This window comes from Panthera tigris, chromosome C1, assembly GCF_018350195.1.
Source record: "Panthera tigris isolate Pti1 chromosome C1, P.tigris_Pti1_mat1.1, whole genome shotgun sequence".
In the NCBI taxonomy this organism is placed as follows: domain Eukaryota; kingdom Metazoa; phylum Chordata; class Mammalia; order Carnivora; family Felidae; genus Panthera; species Panthera tigris.
The window spans coordinates 48,154,476-48,172,819 of NC_056667.1; the positions used below are offsets into that span (position 1 = coordinate 48,154,476).

At 39.7% G+C, this 18,344-nt stretch overlaps 1 protein-coding gene across 10 annotated transcripts in view; it reads left to right on the plus strand.

Moving 5' to 3' along the window:
* Positions 1-18,344, plus strand: part of FGGY (FGGY carbohydrate kinase domain containing) — a 417,204-nt gene that overhangs the window by 279,741 nt on the left and 119,119 nt on the right. The gene's annotated exons all lie outside the window — the stretch shown is intronic.

An 18,344-nucleotide genomic window follows, 5' to 3' on the forward strand; every position in this document is an offset into this window, starting at 1 on the left:
AAAAAAAGAAAGAAAAAGAAAAGATCATCTATCCCAAAGCAAATCCTTCATTCCAAGCATGTGAATAGATTGCTACTGGAAAACAAAACAAAACAAAACAAAACAAACTCCATCTGGTTAACTTCAGCATGAAGAAAAAAAAATAGAATAGGATTTCTTCTGGCTTTGTACCTCTTATAGTTTCATTCGACTGAGACTTGCATTCATTTTCCACTCATTTCAAACTTGTGCCACTCATACTCATTTCCTTTTAGAAGGGCACATGCCTCCATCCTGTGGATGATTGATTTTAGTGGCATCAATTGGGCACCCATCAGGGATTGCCTCGTGCTTGTCAATACTCTCTCCAAAATAGTTGTGCAAAAAATATTGCTTTTCGTCCAGACCTTTTTCATAGAACACCAACCCGTGCAGTCACCAGATGCTGAAACTGGTTTCCAGCTGGACCGTGGCCATCCCTCTCTCCAAACACTCTTGTCTGTCTCACTTGGAGTCATTTTCATTGGGGGAGGTGTAGAGTGAGGGAGGCAAAGTCAAATTTGTGGCTTTGGCTTTCTGGGACAGGTAGGCTTGGGAGAGGGTTACCTTTGAATTGTTTGAACCTAGAATTTAAATTTATGAACTTAAGCTCCAGGGTCACCATGTAGCAAGACGTTGTGTGCCCAGAATTCTGGCATTTGGGAAGCCTCTCTGTCCCCTGCCTTATCCCCAGTGCTAGTCAGCCTGGCCCTAGCCTCAGGAAGTCAGTCAGTCTTCCATAAGTGGGTGTACAAAGACCTTGCAGCGTGGGTGCATGGGGTGCATGGATGGAGATAGTGATTTCACCCCTTCCATTATGTTGCAGTGATCACACTGGGCCAAGCAAGAATACAGTCACACGATTCCTGTCCTCCAGTAGCTTATCATCTAATGGGAAGGCTGGATAGAGACCTGATAATTATTAGTTAGTGTAGCACATAGATTGTGCTACCCCTGCAGCCTACTGGGAGTATCTGCTATGTGACAAACACCTTCAGGCCCTTTCTGATCAACCCACCCTGTCTGTGTGGCCAGTGTTATTAGGTCAGTTTTACGGTTCAGAACAATGAGGTAACTTGATCATGGCCTTAATAGTTGTAAGTGGGGAAGCTTTGATTCAAACCCAAGTGGGCTACCAGAAGCCCCAGATCTCTCCAGAACCGGACCTGACTTTTGTGGAGCTACATTTTTGAGTTTTTCCTACACTTGTCTTATATAGTCCCTTGAGAAGCAATTACTGTGAGTTAGTAGGACTTTCTTTTCAAGTATATTGAAGCAAATACAGTTGACAGGCTTTGTAGGACCATGAGAGAAAAAATGTTATGTGTATCAGTATTGACAGATTCTGTGTATAGACTTAGGTATGTCCCCAGCATTTCACATTGGCTAATTGAAATGACTTCGTGGATACAAAGACCTACCCTGGATAAATAAACTCTTCTGTGTTCCCTCCCACCCATGCTTTCACTGTATTTTTTGTATACGCACCTGGATTCCTGCACAGCTCTCTGATGACCTTCTTTCTTCTAATCCTTCCCTCTCTGATTCTTTTGTCTTAGTGTGTCCCGCTCAAACAAGGTATTATAGACTGGGTGGCTTATATACAGCAACACTTTATTTCTCACAGCTGTAGAGGCCAGAAGGCCACGATCAAGGCAGCACCTTGGTTGGGTTCTGGTGAGGATCCTCTTCTGGGTTGAAGAAGAAGTGGAAGGGGAGGACTCTGGTCTCCTCAGCCCCTTATAAAGGCATTAATCCCATTCATTAGGGCTCTACCTTCATACTTAATCACCTCCCAAAGGCCCCACCTCCCAATACCATCGCTTTGGTCGTTAGGATTTCAACGTGTGAATTTTGAAGGGACACAACATTTAGTCCACAAAATTTCAACTATGTGTTGAAAGCACATAGATGTGACCCTGTCACTCTTGACACCTCTCCAGTTATCTGTAGGATAAAGTCTAAACTCTTTAGAGTGATGTTTGTTTAAACAGCCAGTATTTATTGAGTGCCTATGTTCATGTTACCATTCTGAGCGAGAAATGGTGACGAAAATAGCTTCTTCTGCACCCCACTCCAAAAATCTGCCCCTTGTCAAGCTTACATTCTAACAAGAAGAGACGGGTCATACACAGTACATAGAATGAGAAAGCCATAGAGTTTATTTTATGGTTAAAGTCGTTAAAAGTAAAAGAGGAAGTAAGCTTATGGATTCAGGTGAGCAGTTTGCAATTTTAAAAAAAGGTGGTCAGGGGCGCCTGGGTGGCTCAGTCGGTTAAGCGTCCGACTTCAGCTCAGGTCATGATCTCACGGTCCGTGGGTTCAAGCCCCGCGTCAGGCTCTGTGCTGACAGCTCAGAGCCTGGAGCCTATTTCAGATTCTGTGTCTCCTTCTCTCTGTGACCCTCCCCCGTTCATGCTCTGTCTCTCTCTGTCTCAAAAATAAATAAACATTAAAAAAAAAAATTAAAAAAAAAAAAAGTGGCCAGGGTAAACCTTACTGATGTGACATACAAACTTAACAAGGAGAGGAAGGAAATTCGCCATTTGGAAACCTGGAGGAAGAATGTACCAGGCCAAGGGAACAACCAGTGCAAAGGTCCTGAGGGAGGATTGCCTGCCTGCGACATTACAGGAATAGCAAGGAGGCCACAAAGATGGAGCAGAATGACCCAAAATGAGAGTTGTAGGGAATAAGTTTACGAGGTAATTTGGGACTATATTATTGGTCACTGTGAAAATTTTGGCTTTTGCTCTGAGGGAAATGGAAAGCCACTGGAGAATTATGAGCCCAGGACAGGTATGACTTAGTTTTTAAAGGATCATTCAGACTGCTGCCTGACTGCTATGTTGGGAATAAACTGTGGGATGGGGGGTGTGAGAGACAGAAGCAGTGACACCCCAAAGAGGCTTTTGCAGTAAACCAGCTGAGAGATGGGGGTGATGGCAGTGGAGCTGGTAAAACGTGGTCGTATTTGGGGATGTATTTTGAAGGTAGAGACGGTGAGGTTTCCTGATGGATTGGATATGAAAGGTGCAGCAGAGAGAGAGAGGTCACGGTTTCTGAAGGATAGCATTGCTATCAATGGAGAGAAGATAGAGTCAATGTCAAGGAGGCGGGGGTGGGGATTTCAGAATTACCGTTTTCTAACTCTGGTAACTGATACATTCTCTGTGTTGATCCTCAATTATTTGTCTTCATTTGAGTAAAGACCACCTCATTTATATTTTTATCAAAACAAAAAAATTGGGATGAATTCTTGACTCCCCCCTTCCCTTCTCTGGCCACATCCAGTCAGAAGGTCCTATGGATTCTAAGTCCAAAATGTATAACATCTCTCCATCTATTTTTTTTTTAACCTTCTCTCCCAGCACCATCAGTCAAAGCACCATTTTCTCCGTCCCAGTCTATGTAAAGTGCATCTTTTATACACAGTATATAGTTGGGTCTTGCTTTCCTGCAGTCTTGTAATCTCTGATGTTTACTCTGATATTGAAACTACCTACAATTCAACGTGAAGGTGAATGTTGTTGGATTTAGATCTTCCATTTTGCTCTTTGTTTTCTGTGGTTCTGGTTTTGTTTTGTTTTGTTTTTGTTTTTTCTCTCTCCTTTTCTGCCATCTTTTGGATTATTCAAATATCTTTCAATTTTCTGAATTCCATTTAAATTCTTCTATTTGGTTTTTAGGCATGATAGTTTGAATTCCTTTAAATGATGTCTTTGGGAATTATATACAATAAACGTCATGAACTTTTCAGCCTACTTAGATTATATATTATAAACTTCATGCAATATAGAAAAAGCATTCAACTGTGTAGTTACATGCTACCCCCCCAACTCTTAAATGCTATAAGTCATAATATGCGTGACGTCTACATGTTATACATCCAACAATATAGTAGTTGCTGTGTTTGCTTTATTTTTATTTTTTTAAGTTTATTTATTTATTTTGAGAGAGAGAGGGAGTGCGTGTGTGTGTGAGCAAGGGAAGGGACAGAAAGGGAGGGAGAGAGAGAATCCCAAGCAGGCTCCATGCTGTCAATGCAGAGCCTGATGCAGTGCTTGATCTCATATGCAGGGCTCAATCTCACAAACTGTGAGATCACGACCTGAGCCGAAATCAAGAGTCTGTATGATTCTTAACTGACTGAACCTCTCCGGCACCCCTGTTGTTTGCTTTAAATAACGCATTAGTCTGCCCAGGGTGCCATACCAAAATACCATAGACTGGGTGACTTAAACAATAGACATTTATTTCCTTACAGTTTGGTGGATAGAAGTCCCTGACCATAGTGCTAGAAAATTAAGTTTCTGGTGAGAGCTGTCTTCTTGGCTTGTGGACAGCAGCCTCTCCCTGTGTCCTCACGTGGCCTTTTCCAGGTGCATGCATGTAGTGAGAGAGCTTTGGTGATCCTTGCTCTTCTTATAAGGACAGCAATTCTCTCATGTTAGGGCCCTATCCGTGTGACCTCGTATGACCTTATTTACCTCCGTAAAGTCTCTATTTCCAGTCACATGGAAGGTTGGGGCTTCACATCAGAATTTTGGGAGGATACAATTCAGTCCCTAATAAGTCATACGTATTTCAAAGAAATTCTGAGAAGCAACCATTATCTTTTGCATTTACCTACCTGTTTACCATCCCCGTTGTTTTTTTTTCTTTCTGAAAATGTAAATATCTAATATTTTCCTTATCCTGGAGAACGCACTTCAGCATTTATTCATTTCTTGTAGCTGTACTGACAAAAAAGAAAAAAAAATAGGTTTTTTTTTTTCCTTTTTTAGTGATTTATTTTACCTTCTATCTTGAGAGATATTTTTGCTCAATACAGAATTCTTGGTTGGGGCACCTGGGTGGCTTAGTCAGTTGAGCCTCCAACTCTTGATTTCGGCTTAAGTCATGATCCCCGGGTCATGGGATGGAGCCCCATGACGGTCTCCACATTGAGCAGGGATCCTGGTTGGGATTCTCTCTATCTCTGCCCCTCTCCCCCCACTTGTGCTCTCTGTCTCCCTCAAATAAAAAATAATCGTGGTTGACAGGTTTTTTGTTTGTTTTTCTTCAGTGCTTAAAGATGTTACTATCTTGTATTCTGGCACGGTTTTTTTCTCAGGAGAAGTCCACCATCGTTGGTATTGTTTGTCCCATGCATACAGTATATTATTTTTCTTCTACCACGTTCTTGATTTTCTCTTAACCTTTGATTTTTATTATGGTGTGCCCAGACATGGCGTTCTTTGGATTTATCCTTCTTCTCCCGGATTTGCTAAACTTCTTGAATTTGTAAATTTCTCTCTTTCACCAAATTTGGGAAATTGTCAGCATTTATTTATTTAAACATAGATAAATACTGCATCCGTATGCCACAGCAGCAATATAAACAGCACCACAAGATTAATATACCTAGAAGACAAAAGAAAGTATTTAGAACTGTGGTTCCCTAGTGACCTAGCAAGCGATCCTTTCCACAGACCCAGAAGTTGGAGTGAGAGTAAACTTCAGCACAGGTGGTGGCTCTTGACAATACATTTCCTAATGAAGTAATAAGAAACACCAGCAATGTGAGGCTAGGAACAATAAGACAAATGTTTTATAGGTAATAGATATGGCAGATCTTCATTTAGCAACAAGAGTAGAGGTGTGGTTCCCATGAATCTGTACCACCCCTGGCTTAGGTATTTTCCCTGGGGGATGATACTATATATTTGCCCCTTAGTATCATCAGAGGGTGTGCCTGTATGATACATAGGCATCTCCATTGCACCCATACTCACAGACCTACCTCATTACCAAGGCCCCGTGTGCTCTTATTCCTCATACTGTGACTCCAGTTACATATATTTGAGACCCTTGGGCATTGTCCCATAGGCCCATGAGGGATTTTTTTCCCCCCAGTCTCTGCTTCTCTACCACCCCTCCCACCTCTCTCTCTGTCTCCTTCTCTCCCTCACTTCCCCTCCTTCCCTCCTCCCCCTCACAATTAGGTACTCTCTCTGGGTCTCTTTTCAAGTTCATTGACTTTTCTCTTTTATCTTTAATCAGGGTGATGCCTATCCACTAAATATTTCGGGTATAATATTTATCAATACTAGAATTTCTGTTTTAATAGTTTTTGTTTCTTTGCTATTTCTTCTCTATTTATTGATTATGAGAATATTCTCCTATCCTAAAGCATTGTTAAGCTACTTATTTCATTTTTTTTGGTTTATTTATTGTTTATTTAAATGTTTATTTGTTAAGGTGAGCAATATTACATTCAACAATGTCAGTACATACCAGTGCTCAGATCAAGCAACAATATTAATCTTCTTCTCACCTCTCCTCCTTTTTTAGATATATAGCAAATTTTTCTTCATGTTGATTTTACTTTGTTTATTTTTTTATTTTCAGCATATTTTTTATTTAAATTCAAGTTTATTAACAATGATGTAGTCTTGGCTTCTATTTTCAGTATAATTAACGTACAGTGTTATATTAGTTTCAGGCGTACAATACAGTGATTCAACAATTCTATACATTACTCAGCGCTCATCATGATAAGTGTACTCTTAATTCCCATCACTATTTCCCCCATCCCTCTACCCACCCACTTTCCCTCTGGTAACCATCAGTTCTCTATAGTTAGGAGTCTGTTTTTCATTTGTCTCTTTTTTTCTTTGCTTGTTTTGTTTCTTAAATTCCACATATGAGTAAAATCATATGGTATTTGTCTTTCTCTGACACTTCACTTAGCATCGTATCTCTATGTCCATGCATATTGTTGCAAATGGCAAGGTTTCATTCTTTTTGATGGCTGGGTAATATTCCAGTGTGTGTGTGTGTGTGTGTGTGTGTGTGTGTGTGTGTGTGTGTGTATTTACATACATACATACATACCACCTCTTCTTTATTGGGACACTTAGGTTCCTTCCATATCTTTGCTATTATAAATAATATTGCAGTAAAGGGGTGCATAAATCTTTTTGAATTAGTGTTTTTGTCTTCTTTGTATAAACACACAATAGTGGAATTAAGGGATCCTATAGTAATTCTATTTTTTATTCTTTGAAGAACTTCTACACTGTTTTCCACAGTGCCTGCACCAATTTACATTTCTATCAACTGTACATGAAGGTTCCTTTTTCTCCACGTCTTTACCAACACGTCTTTATTTCTTGGGGTTTTTTGTTGTTGTTGTTGTTGTTGTTTTTATTTTAGCCATTCTTACAGTAGTGAGGTGATTATCTCATTGTGGTTTTGATTTGCATTTCCCTGATGATGAGTGATGTTGAGCATCTTTTCATGTGTCTATTGGCCATTTGTATGTCTTCTTTGGGGAAATGTCTGTTTAAGTCTTCTGCCAAATTTTAATTTGATTATTTGGGGGGGGGTGCTTGGTGTTGAGTTGTATACATTATTTTATTATTTTACTTTTTAGTTTTCTTTTCTTTTCTTTTCTTTTCTTTTCTTTTCTTTTCTTTTCTTTTCTTTTAATTCCAGTGCACTTAATACTGTGTTCTATTAGTTTCAGACGTACAATATAGTTATTCAGCAATAACACATATTAGCCAGTGCTCATCAAGATAAATGTACTCCCATTCCCCTTCACCTATTTGTATGAGTTCTTTGTATATTTTGGATACTAACCCCTTATCAGATATGTCCTTTGCAAATACCTTCTCCTGTTCAGTAGACTTTTAGTTTTGTTGACTGTTTCTTTTGCTGTGCAGAAACTTTGTATTTTGATGTAGTCCTAATGGTTTATTTCTGCTTTGGTTTCCCTTGCCTCAGGAGACAGATCTAGAATGAACTGCTGAATTCTTGCCTTCTAAATCCAGTATCTGTGTCATCTCAGGGTCATTGTCCATTAAATGGCTTTTCTCATAAGTATGGATTACATTTTCCTTCTCTCCATATGTCTAGCAATTTGGGATCCTGTCTTAAACATTATGATTGATATATTGTAGAGACGCTGGGTTATTCTTATTTCTCTGAAGAGTATCTTTTTGTTTGTTTGTTTGTTTTTAACAGGTGGTTTATTTGGTTGAACTCAAACTCTCAAATCTTGTCTTTCTTGTGATGGGCACCTACTGAAATCTCTGCTGAATTTTTTCAGCTTTAGCTAGGCTGCCTATAATGTAGTTCAGAGATCATCCAGAAGTTAGGGTAGCATTTGTATGATAGGGTTGAGCTTCCTTTCCATGGCCACTGAATCCCCTGTGCTTACTACAACTAGAACAGAGTAAATGTTCAATAAACATTTGTGGAATCTACCAAGAACCTAATCTTCTGAGGCCATATGTGAGTATTGGTGTGCCCATTTTCCACTGACAGGCAGAGCTTTGTGAGAGCAATGACTTTAATTTATCTTTGAATCTTCAATTATTACAGTGATGCCTAGCACAGGGTAGCTATATATCACATTAGTTTCATGAATAAGTGAATCAATTAACAAACTATAAAAATACACAAAGCTATTAACTTTGATGTTGAATGAAACTAAAGTAGCTCTGCATTAAATCAGAATTTGTCCACCACCTGTAAGTGAAGCGGTTCTATCTAAAGCTAGTATTAAAGTTAAAAAAAAAAAAAACAACACAGTTTACATTTTCTTTCAGGAATGTTTGTTGTTCTTAAGAACTGTTCAGTGTTGAAACCCACAATTCTTTCCAGCAACATAAAAGAAATTATCTAGGTTGGGCTTTCTTCTTCCATTAGATTTTTATGAGAGTTTCAAGTCTGGGAAAAAACAGGCAAAATGTTTTTGCTTTGAGATAAGAAGGCGAGGTAAGGAAAGAGTTGGAATAGCCGAGATGAAAAAAAGTGACATTTCAGGTAAATGCAAAAGACAAAAAGGAGTTGTGGCAAGCAGTGAACATTTCTCTGAGCCTAATGATTTTGTTATCTGCAAAGTAAGGTAAAAGCCTTGAGACTAATACATAAAATTGATTTTAATAGAGAAAACCCCACATGCAAGAAGATAGCTGTGTCCTAGCAAAATGATCATAGAACCTAAAATTCTGGAATTCAGAAGTCACCTGTGTCATGTGTTTGTCCTGCCTGTGAACTCTGTACCAGCAGTTTTGATATCTCAGGCAATGCGGTCCTCCGTGTAATTTTCCAAACACTTGGCTATTTGTCATATTAATTTCTTAAATGTTGCAGAGAGAGAATTAGAAACGGTCCTGTGTAAGGTCATTCCCTGAGCCAGAATCGACTGCGGTCTTAGGAGTCCCTGTTTGTGTTCTTCCTGTCATATCAAGAGTTGAAAACCCAAATGCCTAAAGGAGTCAGACAGCATTAAAGAATAAAGACAAGGCAAACAATTTGTTTTTTTTACTTCCACAGAGAAGTTTTTCTTTCAACTCATGGCGCTCTAGAGAACATTTTATGTTCCTTCCTTTCATAGAGAGATGGGCATAGAGAAATAGATCTCTCCTACAAGTAAAACATGAGTGCAGTCATGATGAGGAAATTGGTAAAATATGGTGCCTGTTGTTGGGGAATGGTGGAGACCAGTGGTGCCTTCTACATAGTGAAGGGTACAGTCCTATCTGAAGGGATCAGCTCCAGCTGACTCTGGCCATGGGGAAATATGTGTGGCCAGTGTTTTACATATGCCAGTTCTTCAAGAGAAACCAAAATCTGGATTTCAAGTGGAATCTCCCAATTTAAAAATATTGGCTGATTTTTTTAAACATTATATAACACAAATAAAATACATATGTGAGCCAGATGTCCCCTCATACTACCCATCTATGATCTCTGTGTTGTGTTGTTTTTCTATTTCTCCCATGTTCCAAATACAGATGGCACCTTTGTAAGGAAGGACCTAAAAACCCAACCCTCATTATATATCATAAGGTAGCTTTTCCCTCTTGATCTAGAAAGCCATCCTGAAGATCTGACTCCATCCAGCTCAAGCTTCCTACCTATCCATATAGTTTGTAGACTTCTCTGCTTGCTCTCAGAGCTGAAATCTGAGAAGATGGAGGAAATAAGAAAGTAGTCATAAAGTTAGGCGAGCTCTGTCTATATATTTCTGAGGCAACCGCTTGGCAGACACAGTCATTGTGGTTAAACTGGTTGTTTTACCGAGAAACAAATAACCACTAATAGGACACTATGTTCTATACTGGACTAAATGCATTAGAGAATAGGACATAAATAGAGAGATCAGCCGTACGATCAGGCACTCCAGGCTATTGAAATGAGTGCTCAGTTATTTGAAAAAACTGGCTTGTTCTTTGCTAACCAGAGTGGGCCTTTACCACCAGATGCTGGGGGCGGGGGTGGGCGGGGGGGGGGGGAGGCGGAGTGCAGCTGACCATTTGAGATTCTGTTTTCTCAACCATTTTTACTCTTTTGGTGATACCCCCTTCTTTTTTATTGACGATGTTGTGAACTGAGAGACACCCGTATACCAGGCACTTGGCCACTACTTTCCCTGCAAGGCACATTTTATTATCCCTATTTTACAGTTGTAGGAGATGTGGCTCTGAGAGGTCAAGTAACTTCCTAGGTAGCACAGAATGTAAGTATAGACCATGAATTTGAACCCAAGTCTTGTTTCCAAAGCTTATGTTTTTTTTTTTACTAAGGCACTGTTTTAATATGTAGATTTTGTTATTATTCAGGTATGAGGCCAACAGATCAGGGGGTGATTGCCATCGAAAGGATGGTTCCTTGCTCACAGTTCTCAAGAGGAGGGGGCACTCCACGCCACACCAGGACCACGCACCCAAGGGAAGCACCAGGCTTGTCCTAGCCTTCTGGTTCCTGGCCCTGAATTGCTTAGAGCAGGAAGCAGTAGCCCATTGAGGTGGGGGAAGGTGGGTTCTGGAGTGGTTAGTTTGCATATGAAAGGTATGCTTTCAGGTGTGCTGAGTCCTTTGCTTTCTCTGGGACTTGCCAGCCCTGGGAGGGGCAGTCTCTCCAGGGTCCATAAGGTCATAGAATCAAAGCATCAGAAATACAGAAAATAAAAAGACATGATTAACATGGCCACATTTACTTTTATTAGACCCAAAAGTCATTCTTGACTCTGATTTCCTTATAGTCTATAATTGGTTAGCCACTAAATTTGTTTTGTTTTTCTCCAAATATATCTCATTCATTCATTCAAGACACCAGGCATTGACGTAGGCACTGGGGATTGGGAAATAATGGGGCTCTTGATTTAAGAGTTTGGAGTGTCAGGTAAAGACAGACATATAAACTAGTGATTGTTTAAAACAACTTGACAAGTGCCACAATGGAGCAAGAACAGGAAATATTTTTGCCTCTTGTTCTCACCATCAGCCTCTGAGCCCAGGCTGCATTTCCTGCCCTCCCTGTCTGGTCATCTCTCCATCCTGCATACCCTACCAGACTGCTTTGCCTTAACTTCTCATCATTTTGCACACAAATCAAAATGATTCCATGGTCTCTAATCCAATAAAACTATAAATGCTTACCTGACTTTCAAGAACTACCGTCTGCCCCCCCCCCATCCATCCAATATCTTCACCACTTCATGTATTCTCTAAGTTAGCAGTCACCCTGTGACCAAAGTGTGCCCCGTACAGACAGATGTAAAGTATATGGTAGTGCTTCCAGAATACATGGCACTGTGTGAGTATATGATGTGCCTCCATTATGCTTCGTGCCTCCCACGTCTTTGCACAAACATTTCCTGAGCAGCAATGATATGCCAGGCTCGGGACTTCACCAGTTTCCTTACTGTCCATAACCATATATGTCTTTGCATCTCCATATCTAGTCATCACAGCCTTGTTCCCAGCATATCCTGCCCCTAGCTCCCTACTCTTCCAAGCTGCCTGTTCTCAGCCTCTCAGCTGAAGCCTCACCTCTCTCACCTATTTAATAATTGCCAAATTAATGACCTTTTTATTTTACTATGTATTATATGTATTGTATTTCTTACTTTCTGCTGTATTCCCAGGACCTAGTCCCAGTACCTGATGCATTAGGCATTCATTAAATACTGAATAACTACATTCATGCACACACCACACGTGCTAGTTTCTGTGCTTCTCACTGGACACTCATTTAAATCTCCCTTGTCTGAACTCGGAAGGTGTTCCTATAGAAATTAGCATCAAATCAAGTAATGACTTTACTTACCCATCACTGATGCGACTCTTTAAGGTCCAGACGCACCCCATCACAGTAACCCAAAGCTGAACCTGTAGGAAGTTAACACTTGAAACCTGCATAGTTTTTTTCCCACTGAAATGACCAATTGCTTTGATATTAGTTTGAGCATTTCTGCATTACTGTATAAATGGAATTCAGCAACGTATACCTGCAAGTTTGGTAGACACTATGGCATAGTAGTTAAGAACAAGGACTTTAGATACAGGAAGACCTTCTCAGTTTGAAACCTAGATCCGTCATTTACTCCCTCTGACCTTGGACAAGATGCTTAGTCTCCCTTGGTCCCAGTTTTCTCATCTCCATAATAGAGAATAGTATCTTTTTCCTGCAAGCAGAGTAAGGAATATATGAGAAAATGTATGTAAAATGCTTAGCTCAGTGTTGATGTATGGTAAATGAGTCAGTAAATTTTAGGGGATGATATTTACACTGTTGTTGACATTGTGGTAGACACTGTCGATATCCAGCACCCCTGTTTTAAAGGGAGGCTGGAGAGGGCACAGGAGGTTTTTGAGACTCAGAGTAGTTAAATGGCTTACACAAAGTCACACAGCTAAGTGGTATCAGAGCCAGAACCCAGACCTGGCCTCCGTGGCTCCAGAAAAAATTCTCCTCCCCTTTATACATGTTAGGAAACATGCTTAGAGAGCCTATCTCCATGAGGCCAAAATAACCAATCAGTTCATTGTCTCAATGAAAATAAATTGGTCCCAATGGTTTTGGAGTCCTGGACACTCATGTGAACACTGGGAAGACACACAGATGAGGTTCAGGAACACAAGTACAGTGTTGGGTGTGTTTTAGCAAGCAGGGTGGTAGCATCATGGGAAAACATTTCCCTTCCTGATACTGTTATATATTATTTTGTTTAGAGCTACCTAGTGGATTAAGGAATAAAATCAGAGAGACGCGATTTCAAATAAGAAGAAGGTAGTTGTCCACAGAGCCTAGACATTTCTATCCTTGGTGAGCTATGTCCCAGTTTCTCATGTGATAACTCTTCTTTCTTTTTTGTATTTTTTTTTCACGTGCTAACTTTTCAATCAGGAGGGGTCCTCTTTTTTTTTTTTTTATGAAATTTATTGTCAAATTGGTTTCCATACAATACCCAGTGCTCATCCCAACAGGTGCCCTCCTCAATGCCCATCGCCCACCCTCCCCTCCGTCCCACCCCCCATCAACCCTCAGTTTGTTCTCAGTTTTTCAGGGTCTCTTATGGTTTGGCTGTCTTCCTCTCTAACTTTATTTTCCCCCTTCCCCTCCCCATGGTCTTCTGTTAAGTCCTCAGGGTCTACATAAGAGTGAAAACATATGGTATCTGTCTTTCTCTGTATGACTTACTTCGCTTAGCATAACACTCTCCAGTTCTATCCACGTTGCTACAAAAGGCCAGATTTCATTCTTTCTCATTGCCAAGTAGTATTCCATTGTGTATATAAAACATGATTTCTTTATCCATTCATCAGTTGATGGACATTTAGGCTCTTTCCATCATTTGGCTATTGTTGAAAGTGCTGCTATACACATTGGGGTACAAGTGCCCCTATACATCAGCCCTCCTGTATCCCTTGGGTCAATTCCAAGCAGTGCTATTGCTGGGTCATGGGGTAGATCTATTTTTAATTTTTTGAGGAACCTCCACACTGTTTTCCAGAGCGGCTACACCAGTTTACATTCCCACCAACAGTGCAAAAGTGTTCCCATTTCTCCACATCCTCGCCAGCATCCATAGTCTCCTGATTTGTTCATTTTAGCCACTGTGACTGGTGTGAGGTGGTATCTCAGTGTGGTTTTGATTTGTATTTCCCTGATGAGGAGTGACGTTGAGCATCTTTTCATGTGCCTGTTGGCCATCTGGATGTCTTCTTTAGAGAAGTGTCTATTCCTGTTTTCTGCCCATTTCTTCACTGAATTATTTGTTTTTCAGGTGTGGAGTTTGGTGAGTTCTTTATAGATATTGGGTACTACCCTTTGTCTGATATGTCATTTGCAAATATCTTTTCCCATTCCGTTGGTTGCCTTTTAATTTTGTTGATTGTTTACTTTGTAGTGCAGAAGGTTTTTATCTTCATGAGGTCCCAATAGTTCATTTTTGCTTTTAATTCCCTTGTCTTTGGAGATGTGTCAAGTAAGAAATTGCTGCGGCTGAGGTCAGAGAGGTTTTTTCCCGCTTTCTCCTCTAGGGTTTTGATGGTTTCCTGTCTCACATTCAGGTCCTTTATCCATTTTGAGTTTATTTTTGTGAATGGTATAAGAAAGTGGTCTAGTTTCATCCTTCTGCATATTGCTGCCCAGTTCTCCCAACACCATGTGTTAAAGAGACTGTCTTTTTTCCATTGGATATTCTTTCCTGCTTTGTCAAAGATGAGTTGGCCATACTTTTGTGGGTCCAATTCTGGAGTCTCTATTCTATTCCATTGGTCTATGTGTCTGTTTTTGTGCCAACACCATGCTGTCTTGATGATTACAGCTTTGTAGTAGAGGCTAAAGTCTGGGATTGTGATGCCTCCCACTTTGGTCTTCTTCAAAATTACTTTGGCTGTTCAGGGCCTTTTGTGGTTCCATATGAATTTTAGAATTACTTGTTCTAGCTGCGAGAAGAATGCTGGTGCAATTTTGATTGGGATTGCATTGAATGTGTAAATAGCTTTGGGTAGTATTGACATTTTGACAATATTTATTCTTCCAATCCATCAGCAGGGAATGTCTTTCCATTTCTTTATATCTTCTTCAATTACCTTCATAAGCTTTCTATAGTTTTCAGCATACAGATCTTTTACATCTTTGGTTAGATTTATCCCTAGGTATTTTATGCTTCTTGGTGCAATTGTGAATGGGATCAGTTTCTTTATTTGTCTTTCTGTTGTTTCATTATTAGTGTATAAGAATGCAACTGATTTCTGTACATTGATTTTGTATCCTGCAACTTTGCTGAATTCATGTATCAGTTCTAGCAGACTTTTGTTGGAGTCTGTCGGGTTTTCCATGTATAATATCATGTCATCTGCAAAAAGTGAAAGCTTGACTTCATCTTTGCCAGTTTTAATGCCTTTGATTTCTTTTTTTGTCTCATTGCTGATGCTAGAACTTCCAACACTATGTTAAACAACAGCGTTGAGAGTGGACATCCCTGTCATGTTCCTGATCTCAGGGGGAAAGCTCTCAGTTTTTCCCCATTGAGGATATTAGCTGTGGGATTTTCATAAATGGCTTTTATGATGTTTAAGTATTTTCCTTCTATCCTGACTTTCTTGAGGGTTTTTATTAAGAAAGGATGCTGAATTTTGTCAGATGCTTTTTCTTCATCTATTGACAGGATCATATGGTTCTTATCTTTTTTTTTATTAATGTGATGTTTCACATTGATTGATTTGCGAATGCTGAACCAGCCCTGCAGCCCAGGAATGAATCCCACTTGATCATGGTGAATAATTCTTTTTATATGCTGTTGAATTTGATTTGCTAGTATCTTATTGAGAATTTTTCATCCATATTCATCAGGGATATTGGCCTGTAGTTCTCCTTTTTTGCTGGGTCTCTGTCTGGTTTAGGAATCAAAGTAATGCTGGCTTCATAGGATGAGTCTGGAAGTTTTCCTTCCCTTTCTATTTTTTGGAACAGCTTGAGAAGGATAGGTATTATCTCTGCTTTAAATGTCTGGTAGAATTCCCCTGGGAAGCCATCTGGTCCTGGACTCTTATTTGTTGGGAGATTTTTGATAACTGATTAAATTTCTTTGCTGGTTATGGGTCTGTTAAAGTTTTCTATTTCTTCCTGTTTGAGTTTTGAAAGTGTGTGGGTGTTAGGAATTTTTCCATTTCTTCCAGGTTGTCCAGTTTGTTGGCACATAATTTTTCATAGTATTTCCTGATAATTGCTTGTATTTCTGAGGGATTTGGTTGTAATCATTCCATTTTCACTCATGATTTTATCTATTTGTGTCATGTCCCTTTCTTTTTGAGAAGTCTGGCTAGTGGTTTATCAATTTTGTTTATTTTTTCAAAAAACCAACTCTTGGTTTCATTGATCTGCTCTACAGTTTTTTTTAGATTCTATGTTGTTTATTTCTGCTTTGATCTTTATTATTTCTCTTCTTCTGCTGGGTTTGGGGTGTCTTTGCCATTCTGCTTTTATTTTCTTTAGGTGTGCTGTTAGATTTTGTATTTGGGATTTTTCTTGTTTCTTGAGATAGGCCTGGATTGCAGTGTATTTTCGTCTCAGGACTGCCTTCGCTGCATTCCAAAGCATTTGGATTGTTGTATTTTCATTTTCGTTTGTTTCCATATATTTTATAATTTCTTCTCTAATTGCCTGGTTGACCCACTCATTCTTTAGTAGGGTGTTCTTTAACCTCCATGCTTTTGGCGGTTTTCCAGACTTTTTCCTGTGGTTGATTTCAAGCTTCATAGCATTGTGGTGTGAAAGTGTGCATGGTATGATCTCAATTCTTGTATACTTATGAAGGGCTGTTTTGTGACCCAGTATGTGTTCTATCTTGGAAAATGTTCCATGTGCACTCGAGAAGAAAGTATATTCTGTTGCTTTGGGATGCGGAGTTCTAAATATATCTGTCAAGTCCATCTGATCCAACGTATCATTCAGGGCCCTTGTTTCTTTATTGACCGTGTGTCTAGATGATCTATCCATTGTTGTAAGTGGGGTATTAAAGTCCCCTGCAATGACCACATTCTTATCAATAAGGTTGCTTATGTTTATGAGTAATTGTTTTATATATTTGGGGGCTCCTGTATTCGGCGCATAGACATTTATAATTGTTAGCTCTTCCTGATGGATAGACCCTGTAATTATTATATAATGCCCTTCTTCATCTCTTGTTACAGCCTTTAATTTAAAGTCTAGTTTGTCTGATATAAGCATGTCTACTCCAGCTTTCTTTTGACTTCCAGTAGCATGATAGATAGTTCTCCTAACCCTCACTTTCAATCTGAAGGTGTCCTTAAATGTAAAATGTATCTCTTGTATACAGCAAATAGATGGGTCTTGGTTTTTTATCCATTCTGATACCCTGTGTCTTTTGGTTGGAGCATTTAGTCCATTTACATTCAGTGTTGTCTGTAGGTTTCATGCTTGTAGTGATGTCTCTGGTCCTTTGTGATCCTTGCAGCGTTTCACTCACAGAATCCCTCTTAGGATCTCTTGTAGGGCTGGTTTAGTGGTGATGAATTCCTTCAGTTTTTGTTTGGGAAGACCTTTATCTCTCCTTCTATTCTGAATGACAGACTTGCTGGATAAAGGATTTTTGGCTGCATATTTTTTTTTGTTCATCACCTTGAAGATTTCTTGCCATTCCTTTCTGGCCTGCCAAGTTTCAGTAGGTAGGTCTCCCACTACTCTTATGGGTCTCCCTTTATAAGTTAGAGCCTGTTTATCCTTAGCTGCTTTCAGAATTTTCTCTTTATCCCTGTATTTTGCCAGTTTCACTATGATATGTCATGCAGAAGATCGATTCAAGTTACGTCTGAAGGGAGTTCTCTGTGCCTCTTGGATTTCAATGCCTTTTTCCTTCCCCAGATCAGGGAAGTTCTCAGCTATGATTTGTTCAAGTACACCTTCAGCCCCTTTCTCTCTTCTTCTTCTTCTGGAATTCCTATGATTCAGATATTGTTCCTTTTGATTGCATCACTTAGTTTTCTAATTCTTCCCTCATACTCCTGGATTTTTTTTATCTCCCTCTTTCTCAGCTTCCTCTTTTTCCATAATTTTATCTTCTAATTCACCTATTCTCTCCTCTGCCTCTTCAGTCCATGCTATGGCCACCTCCATTTTAGTTTGCACCTCATTTATAGCATTTTTAGCTCTTCTTGACTATTTCTTAGTCCCTTGATCTCTGTAGCAATAGATTCTCTGATGTCCTCTACGCTTTTTTCAAGCCCAGCGATTAATTTTATGACTGTTATTCTAAATTCTTGTTCCTTTGTATTGCTTAAATCGTTTTTGATCAATTCATTAGCTGTCACTACTTCCTGGAGCTTCTTTTGAGGAGAATTGTTCCGTTTCATCATTTTGGGTAGTGCCTGCGGCAGCTCCAAACTGCAGGGCACTTCCCCAGGAGGGGTCCTCTTGACAGCTCTAAGGCAACCCTTTGTGGTTGTTGTTGTTTGAACTAGTTAGTATTCCTTCCTCCTCTGTCTCTTTTACTCCCCCCCAACGTTTGGTAAGACACA